At 35.2% G+C, this 11,450-nt stretch overlaps 1 long non-coding RNA gene across 1 annotated transcript; it reads right to left on the reverse strand.

The window, feature by feature from the left end:
* Window positions 1-219: 219 nt before the first annotated feature.
* Window positions 220-4,436, reverse strand: LOC128173830 (uncharacterized). Its single transcript, XR_008242577.1, has 4 exons — window positions 4,281-4,436; window positions 759-881; window positions 471-629; window positions 220-365 (listed from the first exon to the last, which is right to left on the reverse strand). It is a non-coding gene; the product is annotated as an uncharacterized LOC128173830 (long non-coding RNA).
* Window positions 4,437-11,450: the final 7,014 nt, after the last annotated feature.

Here is an 11,450-nt window from a genome sequence, read left to right on the forward strand (position 1 = left end):
AGTGGGCAACCATAGTGCATGCAATAGATCCTGGAGTAACTACTGTTTCTGAACGGCCAGATGGTGTCGCCCAACTCATGTCATCAAAAACACTTTCAATGACCACTACAACGGAAATGAAAGTATACATGTAAGAACAACATCAGTTTTTTAATACATACTTGTCATATCTGACAATTATACTCAAAGGTAACCAAAAAAAAAAAAATTACCTGCAGATTTATCACACGTGGTTGCTGCCAATTGATCTACATCTGACCTGGGAGGGTGGGTAACTGCAATGCATGTCATAGTTCCTGGAGTAACTACCGTTTCTGAACCAGATGTTGTCCTTCTCATGTCATCAAGAGAACTTTCAATGACCTCTATAATGGAAAAGAAAATATTTATGTAAACACTTCATCAGGATTACAAGACATACTTGTCATATCTGTCAATTGAAATTCAGAATTAAAATAACAGTAAATCACCTGCAGATGTATCACACGGGGTCTTTGTCATCTGACCTACATCTGTCTTGGGAGAGTGGGCAACCATAGTGCATGCAATAGATCCTGGAGTAACTACTGTTTCTGAACGGCCAGATGGTGTCGCCCAACTCATGTCATCAAAAACACTTTCAATGACCACTACAACGGAAATTAAAATATACATGTAAAAACCTCATAAGTATTACAAAACATACTTGTCATATCTGACGATTAAATTTAGAGGTAGCTAAAAAAAACACCAAAAAACTGTAAAAAACTGTAAATCACCTGCAGATGTATCGCAGGTGGTTGGAGAACCAACTGCTGATGAGCTGAAGCAATCTGTTGATGTAGCCCAAGTTACATCATCAAGAAAACTTTCCAAAGTGTGTTTTCTCTTCTTGAGCACCTCTGAAAAATATATGTATAATATATAATATATTGAGAAAGATAATATATTGATAGAGTTATTACAACCATATCAATTTACTAATCTTTACAGTGAAATGAAAATTCATGCTTATCCAACTATTTCTGACATGCAATTTGCAGATTGTGCTGTTTTACACAGCATCAACAATATTTTAGCCATATTTTGGCTTTAAAAATAACAATTCAAGATCCTGAACATTCAAAAAGCAAGAGACATGGCTTGGCTCAAGGTTTTTTTTTTATTCCAGAGTAGTCAAATTTCTCAAGGACTGTCCTCATTTTTATTAACAGAATTTAAGGACCTTGTCAGTCCAACTGATGATTTGTAAATCCAGAGTTAGATGAATTAAATTTCGATCCAAGTACATAAAAGGAACATATTGGAGAAAAATGAGACTCAGATCATGATTGAGCTTATCCAACAACTCTGGAATCTAGTACATGTACCTATAAGAACAAAGTAAAAGAATAAACAATAAATCCCAAACCATCTTTAAAAATTATATATATATATAAAGAAATGTGCACCTTTACATTGCAAGTGCATTTAAGCAATTGTACATCAGCAATAATCCACTATAGGGATCAATCAATCATAAGTTTTATAATAGTCTGAGAATAACAAGAATTAGCATTAATTTATATCTTATTTATTTACTTGTTTTTTGAGCTTTACACATTGGGAAAAGTTCCATGACAGAGGAAAAAATTCTTCGTTTTGAGATAAATTATAGCAGAAGTGATTAATATTACTGAAATGCCTGATACAAAGTACCCCCCCCCCCCCTTCCAAAAATAGGATGGGGATGACTCTCAGGGCCCAATTCAATGTACCACAATAACTGCATTTGTATCCAATACATGTTACAGAAGACCCTATGTCAATTTCTCACCACTTTAAAATTTTAACCATTCACAACAGCAAGTACAATTTTTCACATTTTTATAGTTCTATTGTAGAACCTTCCTGAAAATATTTCTTGGAACTCTCATATTTAAAAAAAGTGAATGTGGACTGCAGCACTTAGAAATGTGGGCCTATCAATCAATTATACTCGATATGAAGTCAAAGGTACCTCTATCACTATATGAAGAGTGTGAATCAGAAATTTAGATTAATTACTGTTGATCCTTGCAACCAAATCCTGGTGCTTCATGTTCGTTGAATTTACATTCACAATTAAACTGTGCTTTGTAAGTTTACAACTTAATACTAAATAAGTGTTTATTTAAAGCAGCAGTGTTTACAAAAGTGCATTCAACAAATGACAAGTCAAAAGTAAACGGTCTAAGAATATTTCTGATTCCCCTCTCCATATAGTGAATATTCTATACGCAATATGCTGAAATCACATTGATTTAAATGCACACACATTGTATAAACATCTATAAAGGATCGACACAAAACTTTAGTCCTTTAGTCAGAGCTATCATAGATAAAATAATGCAGAATTAGTTACCACTGCAACTTTCTTAGGTTGGCCTAAAAGAGAGATAATAGCTTTGTTGCCAATGAAAATTAATGACACAACAATATTCATTTTGACCAAATTAACAACCTCTAGACCATAGAACCAAAAATTTCAAACATTTATAGAGGCATTTTTCTCCATAATGATGTAGGCTTAAAAAAAAAATTAATCTTTAGTTTCTCAGGCCAAAAAATTCAACATTTATGCAGCAGACATGGTTTTGCTTTTTTTTTTACTTAGCTGTAGCATGATTTTGTACCAAACCTGTCGAACTTTTGAAGAAAAATTAAAGTTTGAGGGCACCTAATGGAAGAAAATTTCCAACAGGCAATTTAGAGAACCAATAATTTTTTAACTAAAAAACTTGAGTTTTGTGTCCAACCTTCGTCGTAATTCAAATGAACTGAAATTCAAAACACATTTATTACGTATGCCTTTCTCCTGCCATTTTTTTATTTCTGAAAATGATTCCACTTTTGTTGCAGTCAAACTGTAAAATGAAACATGGAAGTTCAACCTCTGATTGAAAAAAAAAATTAACTATACACTATGCAAAACAGATACTTTTTGGTGTTCGATGCTCTGTATAATAAAAAAAAAAAAAAAAAAAAAAAAAAAAAAAAAAAGCCATGGGCCTCATTGCTTACCTGAGAAACAATTTTAAAAATTATAGCCTTCCTATTCTAAAGCGTAACATTTGTCTATATAATTTGATGAAAAACTTTGAGTCCTCATCGTGTCCATTTTTCATACCCCTCACGCTGGGGAAACAACTTTAAAATTTTGAAAACTAGCTCATTTCCATATCATCATGCCCTACACACGCTATATTTATCTACTAGGTTAAAATCTATGGATTCCCTGTCTGATCATTAAAGCTGAACACCGCTCGTAAATAGGCACTGTCCGCCATATTTCCCTTTCATCACTGTTCTCCGTACAACCGCTATACAAGATACAGACCTCTAAACAGTTCAAAGTACTTTGCTGTAGAGGTCTCACCTGTGTGGACGTACATCCTACCACGCCGTGTTACTCAGTCGCTATTAAATTATCAAATTTTACACACTTTTTTTCCAATCCATGAGAATACTAACACCAAATAAATTGGTCAATGCATTATTTACAAACAGAATATGCACATGAATAAGAAATAAATGCATAAAATCAAAAGACCACGGAAGTAATACCACACGTCCGCCACAAGTCTCAGGTGTGCAATCGGGTGTAACGAAATTGAAGGGTTTATATACCAGGTCCCTGTGTGCCAGTGCCTATTTACGAGCAATGTTCATCTTTAAGGGTCATAGAAGAATAAAGAACTTTTCTAGATACAATCTTACTTGCATAGTTATTTAACATGTTTAACAAATAACTGATTTAAAATTACTCAATTTTTTTCCTATAATTTCTATGCATTTAAATTTGAACCCCAATTTGTGGCCCCTTTCTGACTCAAGGGTAATTGTGTAAAGAAACTTGAATCGTCAATATATTAGCTTGTGTCTAATATTAGTTTGACAATTGTACCCTTGTTCTTCAGATGTTTCTAATATACTGGTAAGACTTTATCAAATTTTGACCCTTCCCCACATTTTGGTCCCATCAAAACCTCCTGGGGGGGGGGGGGGGGGGGGGGGTAATGATCATGGTCTAAACAAACCTGAAACCTCTCATACTAACTTGCTTCCATATCATTTTAAAAATTATAGCCACATACTCTTCAGAGGATTTTTTCCTATATATTTCTATGTAAAATTGGACCACTGCCTCTAATTGTGGACCCTCTCTGACACCAGGGGGAGATGGTATGAATCAACTTTAAATCCCTTCATGCTATTTTGCTATTCTTTGGCTCTGGTGAGCTAATCAACGTAAAACTGGATAGATATGGCAGTAAACTTACATAGCTTGGTCAGCATTGCAAAACACTGTATATTTGCCTCCATTCTCCACCCCTTCAAGCCTTACAGGCCACATCATTGTTCTGGGGACACCTTTTACCTGGGCCCACACAATCCTTCCTATTTTTTCTTCTTCATGTCCATTACTTTTAACTGGTCTTTTTCTTTTCGTCATTTCTGGAAGAAAAAATATTCAATAAATTAAACTGTAACTTGAGTAATTTACCTAGAATATTTGAATCAATTTGACATAAAAACCTAAACAAGGGTAACTTATAAATAGTAATTTTCATATTAAGTCCCGGCCAGACTTCTTATTTTTCTACTTAGGGAGATAACCCAACCAGTTAAAAATATAACTAAGGTTACTTGTCTGTACATACATTATGGATTTAAAGGCCGGTTCTGGGGTATAAATAGCAGCCAATCGGGGAAATGGAGGAAATTTCAATTTTCTTGCCACTCTTCACTTCAGGGGATATTTTTTCAAATTTATATAAATATCACCAATTACCACTTTAAGATAGTTGTTGTGTATATAAAGTTATGTGTTCTGCATTTGAAAATACATATCATTTACATCAAATGTATGTAATAAGGGAGAATTAATCAATTAAAATTCTGAAGTGACACTGATTTTCAAATTTGCCCATTTTGATTGACAGCAGAGGTTTGTTTACATTACACCGGAAGCTCTGATCTCCACAGACGCATTCAAAATGGTTGCTAATAAGATATTGTCTAAATCATCCTACCTCAGCAAAGAGAGAAAGAGTTAAGTCCAATAAATCCATTTATTTGATAAATAAAGAACACATACACTGCATGTAAGCGTGAATGTGCATCCTGCCGAGTCCGGCTGTTATCTCCTGACCACTGCTCTTAGCACAGTTTACACGACCTTTCAGTGACCAGATAAGAGTCCAGTGCAGATGTAATTTTCACAAAAACAAATTCCAATATAAAGAAATTTTGAACAAAATTTTCCGATTTAAATAAAATAATGTATATAATTATATTGTTTTTAATTTAAAAAAAAAATAACAGTCACTGCCAACGGTGTCCCATGTATGGGATAGATATTTTTGGGGTTGGGAAACCAAACTCGCTTCAAGTTGATAACACATTCTGGTAGAATGTCCCTACGATGGCTTGCAACATTGATAAACCGAGGGTCTAACTGAAGAACATTTAGTTTTCTCTCTCTATATCTTTCATCAAGAAAAACTCCTCTATGGAAAAGCATTGTCCAGAAAAACTTATACTTTTCCTTTCGGAACGAGGTATTTCTTTTGTCAGGTAATGCTGGTTCAGAAGGCCACCACATTTGTCTGTTTCCCCCGTCTGTTATGCAGGGTTTGCAAAAACAATGTTCACATTCATCACAGTTTTGACTTTGCGGGATACAGAATGTCCTCTCAAAGTCGTCAGCACTGATGTCCTCATTCCCAGTTGTATTTTCTTCACATATCATTTCTTCTAACTCCCATTCATTAAAATTGATGAAATGAATTATTGATTCCCTTTGATCAGAGTTCACCCTCAAAGTAATTATACTTGTGTCCTCATTTTCCTCCATTTTGTTACAAGAATGATGGCCAGAATTGGAGGGAAAGTTTTAGGGCATGGGGTACCAAAGGAGATTCCTCTACCATGGCATCATGTATGTGGCTATTTTTATAAGCATTAAATTCTTATTATCTGTCCATCAAAGTTGTTATTAAATATTTACATGGAAATATATTCCAACATAATAACTATCACAATATTTTCCCAGCATCCACAAATATTTTGATCCCCACTGAGGGCCCATCCCGGGAGATGGGCTGATTATTAGATTTATTGACATTTGGCGGGATGCACGGAGTGCCTCCCCACTGTGAAAATATTTCAACTTCCCATGATTCATTGTAACTGGTCCATGCCATTTTATTTCTACAAAAGGGTAAATTGTGATTTTTGATGATTGTTTTATTCGAAATATATATATAAACCCTAAGGTCTATACACTTAGCTCTGTAATAATGAAATCACTTGATCATAAAGTGTAAACTTTGAATCATATTTGACTCATAAATATACCTATGGAAATAAAAATATGTATCCTGGTACACCACATGAAAACATGATCAAGTCCGTATTATGAAACGTAAAAGTGCAAGCAATATTACATTTCACAACATAGCAAGTAACCGTTGTAAAGATATTAGAAGACTTCAAGAAAATGTCAGAAACTAAGAGAAAACGGCCAGGTAATTTCAAGTTTGAGATGCCGATTACCGAGGGAAAACAAGAGGCCCATGGGCCACATCGCTCACCTGAGGAACAATAGGTATGATAAAGTCAGCTTAATGGAGTCATAATACAAACAATCTGGACAATGTACAATAGTACATGTTGATCCTGTATAAATAAAATCCATTTTTCCCCCTTGGAACTCGGATAGCCCTGATTGCTGCCAATATTTACAAGAGCAGACTTTAATCACCGCTCCTGCACATATATAGGGACTCAACGTTACGCAGGCAGGGATGACCGCACACTTGCGCCAACAGCTCAACCTAACGCAATCAGGGAGTGCCGTACACTTGCGCTAGAAAGGCCTGAACACCAGCAGGGATGACCATACATTAGTGCTCCGCCGCAACCACCACCAATACAAGAAGATATGACTGCACACTTGTATTAATGCGATACAGGGCAGGAATGGCCGCACACTTTGTATCAAAGGTTAGAAAACACGTAGATTAGATAGAGCAAGGATGTTCTAACACTCAATCTATCCATACCTGTTCAAGTTTAACCCCAAACAGTCGCTCATCAAATTACAATAGACACTGTCCCTATATATATATCTGCCAACCTAAAATAATTCATAGTATCTAAAAATTGGAAATCAAAAATAAACAAACTAATCCGGCCTTACCCAAAACTTCTTATGCAGAACAACTTATATACATTGAATATTTATTATTGTATAAAAATAATCATCACAATAATTGGTTAACAGTGGATGCATTAATTAAAATAATCAAGAATCAATAAATCAAGGGCAATAACTCAATACAGTAATACAAAAAGATTCTAATGAATGAATAGCTGCCTGCTTCAATTTTATAGTCATATCACGTGTTGAGTATTGCAGTTCTCAAAAAGATCCTTTACAATTGTTTATATATGGGATATTTAGCTACATCAAACTCTGAACCTTCTTGTGAGGCCGAAGAATTGTCCTGGAGCCAAAGTTTTAACAATTATAAAGAATCATCTTGCTGATTAGTTTCTGAGAAGAAGATTTTTAAAGATCTACTCTATATATTCCTATGTAAAACTTTAACACCCCCCCCCCACCCATGTGGCCTCACACTACCCCCAGGGATCATGATTTTCACAACTTTGAATCTACACTAGCTTTCCTGGCTGATTAGTTTCTGAGAAGAAGATTTTTAAAGATTTACTCTATATATTCCTATGTAAAACTTCGACCCCCCCCCCCCTTTGTGCCCCACCCTACCGCCAGGGATCATAATTTTCACAACTTTGAATCTTCACTACCTGAGGATGCTTCCACAACAGTTTCACCTTTCCTGGCTGATTAGTTTCTGAGAAGAAGATTTTCAAAGATTTACTCTATATATTTCTATGTAAAATTTTAACACCCCCCCCCCCCCCCAATGTGGCCTCACCCTACCCCCAGGGATCATGATTTTCACAACTTTGAATCTACACTACCTGAGGATGCTTCCACACAAGTTTCAGCTTTCCTGGCTGTTTAGTTTCTGAGCAGATGATTTTTAAAGATTTACTCTATATATTCCTATGTAAAACTTCGACCCCCCATTGTGGCCCCACCCTACCCTCGGGGGTCATGAATTTCACAACTTTGAATCTACACTACCTGAGGATGCTTCCACAGCAGTTTCACCTTTCCTGGCTGTTTAGTTTCTGAGAAGAAGATTTTTAAAGATTTACTCTATATATTCCTATGTAAAACTTCGACCCCCCATTGTGGCCCCACTCTACCCCTGGGGGTCATGAATTTCACAACTTTGAATCTACACTACCTGAGGATGCTTCCACACAAGTTTCAGCTTTCCAGTCTTTCTGGTTCTTGAGAAGAAGATTTTTGAAAATTTCTCGAAATTTGTCATTAATTTCTAATTATCTCCCCTTGAAAACGGGTGTGGCCCTTAATTTTCACAACTTTGAATCCCCTTTGCTTAAGGATGATTTGTGCCAAGTTTGGTTGAAATTGGCCTAGTAGTTCTTGAGAAGATGTTGAAAATGTGAAAAGTTTACGGACGGACGGACGGACAGACGGACAGACAGACGACAGACAAAATGTGATCAGAATAGCTCACTTGAGCTTTCAGCTCAGGTGAGCTAAAAAGCAGGAATTTATGCAAAATCTTCAAAATATGAGAGGAGTTTGGGTCAGCAAGTTCGGGAGACCAGTTAATAACACGGACATCATGGAATCATTGCTGGATACCTGGAGACAATCTCTAAAAACGAATGATGATGATTTTAAATCACCTGCAACTTACACTAAAGTAGATAAGAGTCAAGTGAAGCTGGATTTTTTGTGACATCATTGCAAGCTGTAAGAAAACTGATCGATGTTTCAGCATCCCACGGGAAGTACTGTAAAGGGACTCTTAAAGTAAAAAAGGTCACAAAGAGTAGTCATGTGAGTTCATTGAAATTAGTTTATACCCGGGGCAATAGAAGAAAACAGTCCTACATTTGGGCATCATCTCCATATCTACCAAATGGGAAGTCTCTTGTTAATGAAAGAATCAACCATGCATTTCTATGCAGTGGAATGTTACCTTCTCATTATTCAAAAATTCTGTAATGCAGCAGGACTTGGTGTTCTCTCCTGGACATTTCTGTGAATGTGCATACTCACGAGAGGAACATGGCCATTAAATATGTAAGAGAACAGGAACTTTGCTTTACATGTAATCAAAATGATCTTTGGCATGGCATCAAAAGTATCAAAAATGCCTTGACTAATATTTCAAGTGGACCAAGATACAAGGAAAAACCTGGTCCGAAGAATTTGTCGATAAAGTGGAACCTACTGCGACACATGTTTACGGGCAGCAAAGCATTGTGAGGGCAATTCTACTACTTTGAAAACTTTGTTGGACACCATTGTTGACCATTACCAAAATTACCACAAGCAATGCCACCCTAGCTCAAGATGTAAACAAAATCCAAATTATGAACCATCAAAAGTTGTACTTGAAAATCCTGTGGCAATTAAATTACTCAAAAGTGTTATTGTAAATTCCACAATTTATAAATATCCAGATCATTTCAATTTAGGGAGAGATACATACTATGTTGACAGTTTTAAAAACACTTTGAATGTCTATCAAGACAAAAGAATAGCATTTGGAAGTGAGCAGTATAAAGTGCCTGCTTTCCTTGGAACTCTGCATTAGAATGAAAATGTGAATAGAGAACATACTTCAATATCATTCAAGGCTGATCCAAAAGCCCCAAGACGCTTAAAGGGCAAAAAAAAAACTATAAAAAGAAAACATTTAATTTTAGAAATAATATATGGATGCGCTATATAAAATAAATATACTCAAAGCGGGAAAAAAAAATAGTGAAACCATGTGCTGCTGTCTTTTATTTCAACACGTGTCTGTGCTATGCAGGTATCTATTTATAGCTTCACTCTGTAGTCTTATCAGTTGGGGATGTGGCCTTCTCCCTAATATGCTTAATTGCCGTCCGTACGGATATTCAACTAGGTCAGATCCGGCCTTTAAGGATATACCTTTGCAACCTAGTTTGTGAACTATCAATACATATATCATGATTGTCGTGTCAGGGTAAAACACAAAGCGTCATGGTAGTGGCATTTAAAATGTTGTCATATATTATCAGATTTATATCATAATGTTATTAAACTACATAACTAATCTGCATAAATAGATGCCTTTTTTATATGAAAGTGAAACTCTATTGATATGTTGTAAGTATACCGCAACAGTGATGCGTAGAAAGAATATTGAACCCGCCGGCTTTCCATACAATACTGGATTCCCCGTTGGGGTTGTCAGCTGATCTTAACATGTCAAGTCACGAAGCAAAACCAAATAAAACAACTTAAGCAGTATTGGTATGTACAGTTTGCAAATATCTTATAATTGTCACAACATGTTATTTTGTGCCATTGACTAAATATGCGTATTAATAGCACTACTTATCATGTAATTGTAAATTCGTGGAAGCCATTTTTCTTTTCATTCAAATTCCTGATAGATTTCAAATACAAGTCGCCACTTTCCTAAACGCTTATTGTTAAATGAATTTAAATCACCTTAGGTAAAGTTTAAATATGATATTAATCAGAATCATGTATTTTTGTACAATTTTACATGCATATAGTTTCTTGACGCGAGATAACGTTTAAATGGATCACTTTATAGATTACACATTGTTCTCGGCGATATAGTATGTCCATTTAAAGTTTTTGATATAGAAAAGTTTTAATCTGTGTACGTTGTTCATTGATTGCTGCATTAAAATCAATTTAAAACAATGCAGACTCCTTATTGTAAAGGGAACAATAGTGTGGAGCAAACGTTGCTCTCAGTGTATATTGCACGTTACATAATGCATAGAAAATTATAAAAAATGTTCGCTGATAACATATATTAGTTTACGATCCGTACATATCATGAAATAATAAAAAAAGCATCTTAATAAATGATGAAGCTGGGATTTCTTTTAAAGCAAAGAACATCCAAGAATGTCAAACTCACAAATGGAGTCATTGATGTTTATAAAAATAAAGAATGCTTATCAACACCCTAACATTGGAAACTCATCTTTCTGACATGTTCAGTTTTAGATAAAGACAGAAAAACAACGTATGAAAAATGGGTCTTTTACTGCTTTGTGCGTTCCTTGTCAGTATCGCTTTTAACATCGCAACAGGAAACACTGTAAGTACATGTAAAAAAACTAACCTTAATATTTCCGTTTGTGAAAGTTTAAATTTAGTCTTTACATGTGTTAATCAAAAACAGTAATTATTTGTTTATATATGTGTGATCTTACAGTTCGCATCCACAACATTGATGAGTTGGCAGGATTTTTGAAAGGTTTCTTTCTTATTCATAAAGATTGGATATCTTCTGTTTTTA

This window comes from Crassostrea angulata, chromosome 2, assembly GCF_025612915.1.
Source record: "Crassostrea angulata isolate pt1a10 chromosome 2, ASM2561291v2, whole genome shotgun sequence".
In the NCBI taxonomy this organism is placed as follows: domain Eukaryota; kingdom Metazoa; phylum Mollusca; class Bivalvia; order Ostreida; family Ostreidae; genus Magallana; species Magallana angulata.